The sequence below is a fragment of the Crinia signifera genome, chromosome 7 (assembly GCF_055691185.1).
Source record: "Crinia signifera chromosome 7, ASM5569118v1, whole genome shotgun sequence".
Lineage (NCBI taxonomy): Eukaryota > Metazoa > Chordata > Amphibia > Anura > Myobatrachidae > Crinia > Crinia signifera.
The window spans coordinates 60312831-60325298 of record NC_139223.1 but is presented as its reverse complement, the minus strand read 5'-3'; positions in this window follow the sequence as shown (position 1 = coordinate 60325298).

Genomic DNA, 12468 nt, shown 5'->3' with positions numbered 1-12468 from the left:
TGAGTACATTGGCTCTGTATAAAACGCCTGTACATTTTGCGCTGTGACTGTGTTAATTTTACATCATGTCTGAGCAACAGTCTGTGGCTTTGGGGGATGGAGCCCTTAATGCATTGAGCGCCTGCAGTGTTTGTACACTGAATTTTGTCCCTGGGCAGATGGCCAAGGGGGGCTTGTGTATTACTTGCGCTGCTGTGAGACCCATGGGGAGTGAACCCCAGAGGTTAGAGCAATCGGAACCTGCGTGGGCCAGTGCCCTGGGCAGGTCTGTTAATGCCTTAGTGCAATTGCTGGACAGGCAGAGTGATGTCTTCGTAGCTTCCCCGAGACCTATGTCATCATCTCAGCAGTCCTCTGGCTCCTTGCCTCTGACCCAGGCAGATCCTGGTTTCTTACAGGTCATGCAGGATACTGCTAAGGGGATCAGCAGGTTTAATGATTTGTTAGACAAATTTGATGGTGATACTGTGAGGACCCCTAAAAGGTCTTATTCAGTGCCATTGCTTGTTGCTGATGAAGAGGGAGAGTACACAGACATCCCCTGGGATCAGGGTGATGACTGAGGATTCCTCGGCCTCAGGGGTGGAGGATTTGAATACTGCTGTTAAACAGGCTTTGAACTTTTCTGTGGAGGATAAAACTCCTGCAAAAGGTGTTTTTAAAAGGCAGCGTAAGGAAACTGTTACCTTCCCTGCGGATGAAGGTTTACAGGATTTATTGGAAGGGGCTTGGAAAACGCCCGATAAAAGGCTGCAGATGCCTAAGAGATTTTTAAGTCTATACCCCATGCCTGAGGCTCATGCAGACCTCTGGGAAAAAGTTACGGTGGTAGATGCTTCTGTGGCATGGCTTTCTAAAGCCACGGTGCTACCTGTCCAGGGGGGGAAGCCTTTAAGGACCCCGTAGACAAGAAGCTGAAAGGTAACCTCAAGGCAATATTTGAGGGGGTAGGCTACACTTTACGCCCTTCTATAGCTTCAGCCTGGGTCTCTAAGGCCATGATTGTGTGGGCCAATGACCTGTGTACAATTTTACATGCTGATCCATGTGTGTTGCTGCTTGCTGAGAAGTTTAAAGCAGCTGCGGAGTATGTGCTTGAGGCTGAGGAGGAAGCTCTTAAAATGGCTTCCAGAGTTTCCACAGTGTCCGTCAATGCCAGGAGAGTGCTTTGGCTTAAAGCCTGGGAGGCGGATAATGAATCAAAAAAGGCCTTAGAGGCATTAGCTTTTAAAGAAAAGCTGTTGTTTTAAAGGACAGTCTTTTAGGGGAAAGTTTCAGTCCTCCAGGGGCAAGGGCCCAAAGTCAAAGTTTGGTTCCTTTCATAAGAAACCAAGCACCAAAGGAGAGGACAAGCCCTCCGCATGACTACCTGGGGAATACCCCAGCGGTGGTCAAGGTGGGGGGGGGCGTCTGAGATGGTTCAGGGCTGCGTGGGCATTGTTGGGCCGGGATTCCTGGGTGCTAAACATTGTATCCCAGGGTTACAGAATTCCCTTCAAAGGTCTTCCCCCGAGAAGATTCATTCCTACACCACTGTCAAAGGAGTCGCGGCTCCGTGTTGCTCTTTTGGCGGCGGCTCAATCTTAGAGAAAGGTGTGGTTATCCCGGTCCCTCGAGCAGAGTGGAAGAAAGGCTTTTATTCCACTCTGTTTTTGGTGCCCAAACCAGACGGGTCTTTCAGACCAATCTTAAATCTAAAGTCCTTGAATCTCCATCTGTGGGTAGACCATTTCAAGATGGAATCTCTACGGTCTGTGCTGCTAAGCCTGGACCAGGGAGAATTTTTGGCGTCCATGGATGTCCAGGACGCATATCTTCATGTGCCAATCCATCCGGAACATCAGGCTCTCTTGAGGTTTGTGATAGGAGACCTGCATTTGCAATTCCAGGCGTTGCCCTTTGGTCTGGCCACAGCACCAAGGGTATTCACCAAAATAATGTCAGTAATGGCGGCGGCCCTCCAACTGAGGGGAATCACCGTGATTCCGTATTTGGACGACCTGCTGTTCAAAGCAGAGTCGGCGGAAAAGTTGCAGAGTCACTTGGCAGAAGCCATCAGGTTTTTGCAGGCTCACGGTTGGCTTTTAAATTTACAAAAGTCTCAGTTGGTGCCGTCACAGAGACTCCAGTTCCTGGGAGTTGTCCTGGATACCCATCTTCATCGGGTATTCCTACAAGAGACAAAGGCCAGGGACCTGGCCTCCTTGGTGCGGGAGATCCTGGCGTCTCAGAGCCCATCGGTTTGGAGGTGTCTCAAACTGTTGGGGAAAATAGTGGCGACTTTCGAGATGCTACAGTTCGCCAGGTTCCACTCTCGAGTGTTCCATTGGAACATCCTGACATCTTGGAATACTCAGACCATGAAGTCAGAGCACATAGTGTTGTCTCCAGAGACATGGTCTTCCCTGCATTGGTGGATGGAGGTGGATTCCCTTCAGTGGGGTCAGTATCTGCAGTCTTGGGTCTGGCTGTTTCAGGGGCTGGGGGCAGTGGTTTTGGACCTGCGCCTCCAGGGCTTATGGACCTCGGAGGAGTCTGCCTTGCCGATCAATATCCTGGAACTGCGGACTGTGTGGAAAGTGATATCTCTGGCAGGAGAAAGATTGCAGGGTCTTCCTTTAAGGATTCAGACCGACAACGCCACGGCTGTGGCGTACCTGAATCATCAGGGAGGCACACGCAGCAAGCTGGCCATGTGGGAGGTTTCCTGGATCTTCTTGTGGGCGGAACAGAATGTTCCAACGTTGTCAGCCATATTCATCCCGGGGGTGGAGAATATTGAGGCCGATTTCCTGAGCAGGGAGGAGCTGCTAGAAGGGGAATGGAGCCTGAACCCACAGGTGTTTCATCAGATTACACTGAAGTGGGGAACTCCGGAGGTGGACCTGATGGCATCGAGGTTAAATCATCAGGTGCCCAGGTTCTATGCCAGGACAAGAGATCCACGGGCCGAAGCAGTGAATGCAATGACTATTCCCTGGGAGGGGAATCTGCTTTATGCCTTTCCGTCGTTTCCAATGCTGGCGAGAGTATTGAAAAGAATCCAGTCCCAAGGAATTCCGGTGATTCTAGTAGCTCCGGATTGGCCAAGGAGGTCCTGGTACTCGAGGCTTCAGAGATTGTCTGTGGACTCGTGGCGTCTACCTCTGAGGTCAGATCTGTTAAACCAAGGGCCGTTCTTACACATGGATTCAGCTTGGCTAAATTTGACGGCTTGGCTATTGAAACCGCCATCTTGAAGAACAAGGGTTTATCGGAGGCTGTGGTTAACACCATGGTAAAAGCTAGGAAGTCAGGGGCAGATTTATTAAGCTTGGAGAAGAGATAAAGCTGAGAAAAGGTAAAAGGAGATAAAGCACCAGCCAATCAACTCCCAACTGTCTTTTTCAAACACAGCTGATTGGCTGGTGCTTTATCTCCTTTTACCTTTTCTCCACTTTATTTCTAGTTTATCTCTTCTCCAAGCTTAATAAATCTGCCCCTCAGTGTCTTCAGCAAACTATTATAGGGTCTGGAAGACCTATATTAGGTGGTGTGAAAGGCAGAAGTCGCATGCATCGCGGCTTCGACTTTCAAAATTGTTGGAGTTTTTGCAGGATGGTTTTTCTTCTGGGTTAAGCCTACAATCACTCAAGGTACAGATATCGGCCTTGTCGATTTATTACCAGAAAAGGATAGCTTTGCTACCGGAGGTGCAAACTTTCCTGCAAGGGGTTTCAAGATTGAACCCTCCCTACAAGCAACCAGTGGCTCCATGGAATTTATCGCTGGTACTGGAGTGTCTTCAAAAGGTGCCCTTTGAGCCGCTGAGGTCGGCTGACCTTAAGTTCCTTACATGGAAGCTTGTGTTTTTGTTGGCTGTTGCGTCAGCTAAGAGAGTATAAGAGGTGGGAGCGTTGTCATGCAAGTCTCCTTTTCTTATTTTTCATGATGACGCCTGTTCTTCGAACAGTACCCCAATTTTTGCCAAAAGTAGTCTCTGCTTTTCATCTGAATCAGGAGATAGTTCTGCCTGTGTTTCAACCCCCAGAGGGTTCTAGAAAAAGGGACAAATTGAGGAATTTGGATATTGTGCGCGCCTTGCGCATTTATGTGGACAGGGTGAAGGGTGTCAGGAAGACTGATACTTTGCTAGTCTTGTATGATGTGCACAAGATTGGTTGGCCTGCCTCTAAGCAGACCATTGCTTGGTGGTTGCGTTCTGTCATTGCCTTTGCATATACTAAGGTTGGTAGGCCTGTGCCGGCCAGGATTAATGCGCATACCGCCAGGGTGGTTCGACATGGGGCCACGGCTGAGCAGGTTTGCAGGGCCGCCACTTGGTCATCTGTTCACACTTTTGCCAAATTCTATAGGTTCCATGAGTTTGCGTCGGAGGACACATCATTCGGGCGAGCAGTGATGAGAGCTGCAGACCTGAGCGTACCCACCCAAAGGATCGGCTCTGGAACGTCCCAATGTTGAGCTGTGTCACCAGGACCATTGAAAGAGAAAAAGGGATTTTTGTAAGAACTTAACGTTCGAATCCCTTTCTCTGATATGGTCCTGGTGACACAGCGATCCCTCCCTTACGCTCAGTAAGTATGCCAGTGTTCATGATGTTTCATGTTATATATGGTTGAAAAGTTATTTTTGAAATTGTGCATATAATATGTGCAGGTGTTTGTACTGAGTTAATGTATTACAGTGGCTTTGAAAGATGGAACTGAGGAGTCTGGGATGCAGAAGGGAGGAGCCTACCCTCCAAAAGCTTTAGGATAGGTGCCTGGCTCCTACGGACCCTCCTACATCCCAATGTTGAGCTGTGTCACCAGGACCATATCAGAGAAAGGGATTTGAACGGTAAGTTCTTACAAAAATCCCTTTATGTAAGTGTGTGTATAATTTATAAATAAAAAATGGTACTTGTTTCCTAGCACGGCCACAACGATTTAGATCGTTGTGGTCGTAAGATAAAAAATCGGATCGATCGCATCGCATGCGATTTGGTCGCATGCGATGCGACCGATCCGATCGACCGATTTTTCACCCGATTTTTTTTTTTTTTCACCCCATTTTTTCCAATTGCCCCCCCAAATGTTACTAAGTGGGCTAGACCCCACGATAGACGTCAACCCGAAGCGTGGCGAGCGCAGCGAGCCCGCGAGGGGCGGCGTTGCGCGTCCTCCGACCTTTTCATTCCCCTACTATCCACGTCGGCGTCGAGTTGAGAATATATAGTGTGGCGAGCGCAGCGAGCCACCGAGCCCGAAGCGTGGCGAGCGGACGCGTATAACTTCACAGGTATACGCGTCCCCTCGCGGGGCTCGCTGCGCTCGCCACGCTTCGGGCTCGGTGGCTCGCTGCGCTCGCCACACTATATATTCTCAACTCCACGCCGACGTGGATAGTAGGGGAATGAAAAGGTCGGAGGACGCGTACCGCCGCCCCTCGCGGACTCGCTGCGCTCGCCACGCTTCGGGTTGACGTCTATCGTGGGGTCATGGCGGGCACATAAAAAATGTGAAATGGGTCATATTGGCCCATTTCACCTTTTTTATCATTTTTCCCTATGTGAGATGGACTTAATCAAGACCATCTCATCTTGTGCCATTATAATGGCACAAGACCAACGCGATCCTCCCGATTTCAATGTTAAAAGATTTTTTAACATTGAAGTCTATGGAAAAATCGGGTGAATCGGTCGGTCGCATCGCGGCCGATTTTAATTGGTCGCGACCGACCGATTGACCCGATTTCTGTCATTCAAAGTGAAAAAATTGTAAAAAATCGGCCACATCGTGAGGATCTTGTCCCTTAATTAAGAGCCATGATCACTCACGATTGTGGCCGTTCTAGGAAACAAGTACCTAAAAAATAAAATTAAAAAAATTAGCCCAATATGTAAAATGTGGTTTTGCTGATACAAAAAGCTTGCATCATCTATGTATAAAATTAACAGCTGCCTTCTAGAAGTAGCGAATGATGCGAGTCACACACCGAGCAGCAACAGCAATTACGTTTCTCACAAGTCGCTGGTTCTCTGCTCACACAACAAGATGGATTCAGAAGTCACCACATTATTAGCAATTCTAGTAAGAGCCCATGGTTGGGTTTATTGGGAGAAGCAGCACAATACAAAACCAAAGAATGATATTTCACTGACCTAAAGAGACTGAGCACAATTGTGTTTTTTTATTTTGTCGGCCAAAATTATATATACAGGGGGATTCAAAAAGTTACAGTGCACCCCTTTTGTTTCAAAAACTGTAGAGGAAATGGGAAAAACTGAATACTCCAGTAAGGTATGGGTGTGGTGGGCTATCTTTTAGGTTAGGTACCAAACATGGGTGCCATCTTGAAATCGGCCATTTTGAAACGAAGTTCGTTTTTTTTTTTTTTAAATATGGATAAAATACCTCCCATAGTTCTAAGGTGCCACCCAGGTTATGCAATGCCATACATAGAGGTAGCATAACATCCGTTATAAAGTAGAAATGGAATGACCTTATCCTAATAAAGAGCAGTGATAGAGATGTATAAACATTTGGTTATAAGACGCCTAAGTATTTGTGTAAGGAGTTTTGAATTGTTTTATTTTGTCTTGTAAGAAACACATAATTAATGTAGTTAAATTTAAGTGAAATAGTGTGGATTAACTTTATCAAATTAAACCATTTTTAAAATATGTGAATATGGGGGGATAACATCTACAGATATTGACATTCTAACATATCTACTTGTGAGTTTAAGATTTCAGTATACATGTAATACTCCTACTGAAAAAGAATTAATCTTCTTGTGCACAATGGTTACAGCATTTTTCCGTATCTTTGGGAGACAATTTGGCAGTAAAAGGAAATTCCTTCCAGAACTTTGGTGCAAATATTGGACTACTGCGAGGTTGCCAGATTTGATAATGGGGGATAAATAGGTAACAGGAGCAGTGTCCTTGATTCTTATACTCGAGGGCATAAAAATTTGCTTTTCAGCTATTAATTTGTGAGATAATCTGATAACATAGTTCATTGTGCTGTTATGTTTTGTATTCTGAGTTGAACATAAAAGGTGCGTACACACGGGGGCGATTATTGCAAATATCGCTGGAAATATGGTCGCTGAGCGACCATATTACCAGCGATGGGAGTGTGCACCGGCGATAAATCGCAGAGTGCGCGCTCCCGTTTTCAGCTCGTGAATGGTCGCTGGTCAGAGGAGCATGCTCCCCGACCAGCGACTTCCCCTGCCTCTTCTCCCGGCAGTGTGACATTTTCATCTGCGACCGTCTCTGGTCGCAGATGAAAATGGGACACTGAGCAATATATTGCACCGTGTGTATGCACCTTAACATATATGTTTTGGAGGTGAGGGGTTTAAAAAAAAAATGGCTAAAAGTGAATCTAACACCTACACACTGACCATATTCTCTGCAGAACTAATGTTCATGAGATCCAGTAATGTGAAGGAGTCATTTTGTGTGCTGCGTTTATGATGGCACAAGAAAAGCCAATCATTTCACCCTAAAAAAAAAAAAAAAATTGCGGCTCACACATTTTTTTTGATCAGAACAGATTTAGAAGATCTGATTCTGTAGCACAAAGATGGTTTCCACCTTGCAATAGATTGCTTTATTTCATTGTGCCAAGTACTTCTAGAGCTTGAGTTGTAAACACTTTATTTAAATATATAAAGACATTAAATGCTGTATTAATGTCACAAATGTCAGGCAAATAAGGCTGCCCAAATCAACTGTGGGAATGATTGCCAGATATTTTAAAATGGCCGCCAAGGTCAGAGTGAGCCTCCATTCTTTTGGTCAGAGCTGTGAGAAGAAAATATCAGAAGAATACATAGAATTGTATATATACTTTACTGTGTGTGTGTGTGTGTGTGTATATGTATAATATATCTATATATCTATTGAAAAGGGGGGGTTTGTGACCACCTTCCGTGCTAAGGGGGTGGCAGCACTTCTATAGCACCTTGCTGTTAATAAAGGCACAAGGGATAGGAATGAAAAGAAGAGACATAGAAGTGCGTTCTTATATTCTCACCAGAAATGGTACACAATGTTGAAAATGAATAGTATTTATGGTACTGCTTTCCTAGCACGGCGCCCGTCTCATTGATTGTATGCCTTAAGTTTAAGGTACTTAAGGCATACAATCAACGCGATGGACCCGATTTTTTAATCTCATGGATCTTATGAGCCCCCAATAACCAGCACTATCAACGCCAACCCGAAGCGTGGCGAGCGGCGGCGGTACGTGTCCTCCGACCTTTTCATACCCCCACTATCCACGTCGGCGTGGAGTTGATTTTATATAGTGTGGCGAGCCACCGAGCCCTGAGCGTGGCAAGCGCACGCGGACTACTTTACATGTATTCCGAGTCCCCTCGCGGGGCTCACTGCGCTCGCCACGCTTCGGGCTCGGTGGCTCGCTACGCTCGCCACACTATATAGAATCAACTCCACGCCGATGTGGATAGTGGGGGTATGAAAAGGTCGGAGCACGCGTACCGCCGCCCGCTCGCCACACTTTGGGTTGGCATCAATAGTGGGGTGGCATTAACAATGGGGGGGCCATTTCACCCATGAGGGGGGGGGTTAGCAATTAAATTTGGGGTTTGGGGGCCTTTTTACATTGGTTCCAATGTAAAAATCTCGTCGATTGCATCATCTCATGCATCTTATGCCGCACAAACACATAAGATGCTTGAGATATCAGCCCCACACATACAATCTAGATCGTGGGCGCCGTGCTAGGAAAGCAGTACCGTATTTATTCTGAACATCAGTACAAAAAAGAATCTCTCTTAATTTGATGATTCTTGTAAAATTTAAATAATTGATCCAACATCTGACTTAAAACAGCATAAAAGATCTTACGCGTTTCATCCCAAAGGGACTTTTTCAGGGGTAAACTGGATCAAAAGATCAATCAGGTAAAAGGTCTAATTCTCCTTAATAATAAAGAGGCAAGGTATAGACCAACATCTGACATATAAAATAATGTGGTTCCATCTGTAACCAGAAATTGTGACAAGTTTTGGATAAAAACTATACAGTTGACTGACTGGGGTTCAATTTAGGACCAAATAATATCTTCAGTCAGAAAGCAGAAGTCATATATATATATATGTATATATATTATACATACACCCACCCAAAGACACACACACAAAAAAGCAAGTTCACCCTCCCCCCAAGATTCTTATTTCAGTTGTATTCGTTCTCCGTTGTTCCCTTAAATAATAGTTGTGAGTATGGGCCAAATGCCTGCAGGCTATCTTACCCTGTGAATAATATGAATCCTGTTTATCAGGTAAGAGACTTGTACCCAGAGATGGCCTTTCACTGGTGCAGTAATTTGCCTAAGACGTTTATCGCCTGTGTGTGCTGGATAAGGTCATCACAACAGATGTGCATGATTAAATTTCATGCTTAGACTCGTGCATATAATACTGAGTATTCTCCCCAACATGCAGGGTGATCATACTGAATTGCACAAGGCATTAAATCTTGGCAGTCCAATAAAAGGCCAAGTGTTTTACTCCACACCTCAGTTACAAAGGCAAAGTGTGTATGTAGATTTCATTGAGGACTGTCCCCTTGTCTGACAAGAATGACAAGATCTATGTACATATAATATGTCCGGCTAAAAAATAAAAATACATCCCGAAATTGTAATCCCATACATTATACTACTAGTGCTGCTTTCACACCGCAAAACCTGCTTAGACCCGGTATTTAAAACGTTCATTACATATGCAGGGGGTGGGGACCTGCTCATTAAATATTCACTGCACAAGCTTATCCCGCTCATTAGATATGCACAGAGAGGGACCAGCTTGTGCTCCTATTGGCTGGGTCCTACATACCGTTTCAGACTTGTTCAGACTGCAAAAAAAACGGGTCTGAAACTGGTAGGACCCTGCTTTTTTACCGTTTCCAAATATCGTTTTTTTGGGGGGAAACTGTAAATTCACTGTGGACCTTTCAGACCGCACATATTACTGTTTTTAAACGGTAAAAAAATCCCAGCAAGATACTGGGTAATATGTGCGGTGTGAAAGGGGCATACGTAGCTTTTGCGAAAATTTTGCTTGTGAATAAAATCCGATTTTCATTTTATAGCGAGGTTGGTGGTTTGTAGTAGGATGCATAACCGTTTTGAGTAGCCAAGCAAAACTGATATGTACCGGGGCCTATACATGGGGAGATGCACAAGCGTTCCCCATCGCTCAGAACGATACTCAGCACAAAGAGATGTGTCAGGACCAGTGTTCTCTGGTAAGAATACTGGCCCTGACCAATTAATATTCAGCAATTAATATGGCCCTTACACACAGAGCGGGCATTTTCTAAGCAATCTAGTGTGTAGGCCCCACTAGTCCTACATGCTAATCGTTTTCTCTTTGCCATACCAAAAAAAAAAATATTACATGTGTCTAGGATGGCGTGCCAGCGGGTTGTGGAACAGTTTATTTCCTTCTGTGATTGTTAATTTACATTTTTATCATTGTTGTATTTTGAGTATTGACTGGAGTGCATTGTATTATAATTTCACTTATGTGTTTTTTAATAAACCATTTGTATTTAAATTTGAATTCTGTTACAGAATTAGATAATGATATGATTTGCAAATATCTTACTATGCTATTACATTTTTTGCAGTACTATTTTTATATAAAGTCCACACGGCACCAGGCAGAACAGTAGTGTTACCTCCATTGCCATTTCCCTGTGCCCTGTATACGCTGACAGCATTTTGTGAATGTAGTTTCATTGCGTCTTCTCTCTCTCTTGGGATCAGTTCAAAATCAACCTAATTAAATGTTTCAATAATGTCATGTGATTTGGGTCTATATTTACTAAGCAGTGGAATTTCAAAACCCTGGAATGTGCCTTCCAGTTTTTAAAATTGCAATAATGTTATATGCAATACAAGCCTGATTTTGAATATATATTATTGCCCATTTAAAGTTAATACTGTACAATAGCCCAAAGGCAGAACGACCATTGGTGCAGAAGGAGCATTGCACCAGGGCCACTGAGGACTAAGGGGCCCACTTCTCCCCAGACCAGCAATAAGTTATCACCTGGGCCTCCTGCAGACCAATTTGCATACCTCCCAACATGGCCCTCTCCAGGAGGGACACACAGGGTTATTCTGATTCAATCGGAAAGGCACAATCACTGTCTAATGGACAAAACCATATGCACTGCAGGTGTAGCAGATGTAACAGGAGTTAGATATGGGTGTTTTATTGTTTATGTGCAGGGTAAATACTGGATGCTTTATTTTGACACTGCAATATAGATATCAGTTTGAAGTAGAAACCCCACCCATATCTAACTCTCTCTCCACATGTTACATCAGCCCCACCCGCAGTGCACATGGTTTTGTCCATTAGAGAATGATTGTGCCTTTCCGAGTGAACCAGAATAACCCCCATAATGCTTTGCTTCTGGCCTTCCCTCTTCATGTACGATTGCCATCACCTGTTTTAAACAGGGTCATTGATAAGAAAGGTGGTTTAACACAGGTGATGGTGATCCGAAGTTAAGGGGAAAGTCCAAGAATAGAGCATTCTGTCCCTCCTGGAGAGGGCTATTTTGGGACGTATGCAATTTGCGTAGGGAAGCCAATCCCGGGTTTGAAAAATGCTGAATTCTGGGATTGGCTTTCCTAAAAAAAAAAAAAAAAAAAAAAGCCCTGCATGTGTACTGCTGGGAGGCGGGTGGGTAGCTGGGCATGGTGATGCTGCCTGGAGCTGGGTGGGTGGGGTCTCCGGGAGCTGCGCAGGACGCATGCTAACGATGCAGGCGGCCAGTACATCCGGGACAGTGTGGGTCAAGGTGGCTCAGGCTGTTTGTGTGGTTCTGTGGCCTGCGCAGTGTGACCTATGACCTTGTCACGCTGCGCAGGGCCGCACTGCTGGGTACAGCTGAGCGGTTGCTCAGTGCTGCCTGACATTAGACTGCGCATGCCGATCCTGGGATTGGCCACCCTAATTTTGAACTATGTCAGATTAATGGCCCAATGCAGAAAGCAGGGTGAACCTCACTGCCTCAGTATCCTGATCCTTACCTTAGGGCTGACTTTTCTGTGTCAGGTGAGAGATTAGTCCTGTCACCTATCAGCACTAATGATCATAGCCATATACTGCCTCTAGTTAATAGACCACTGTACATTGTGCCCATAGGCGTGCGCAGCACATTTTATTAGGGGATGCACCGACAAAGGGGTGCATCCCCTAATAATTATTGTTCCGATTTGCCATTAATCGGGATATCGGCCGGATTTATTGTATAGTGCGTATGAATGATTATTTTGGTGGTGTTTTTTCATGACAACTTGCGCAAATCCCACAAAAATGACTGAATAGCTTGGCCACAATCTCCCAATACCGACCAGATCGCCTGATCATATGTGAGTTGCTGTGGTGTTTGCACAGGAGTGGGGCGTGATGGAGGCCGACAGA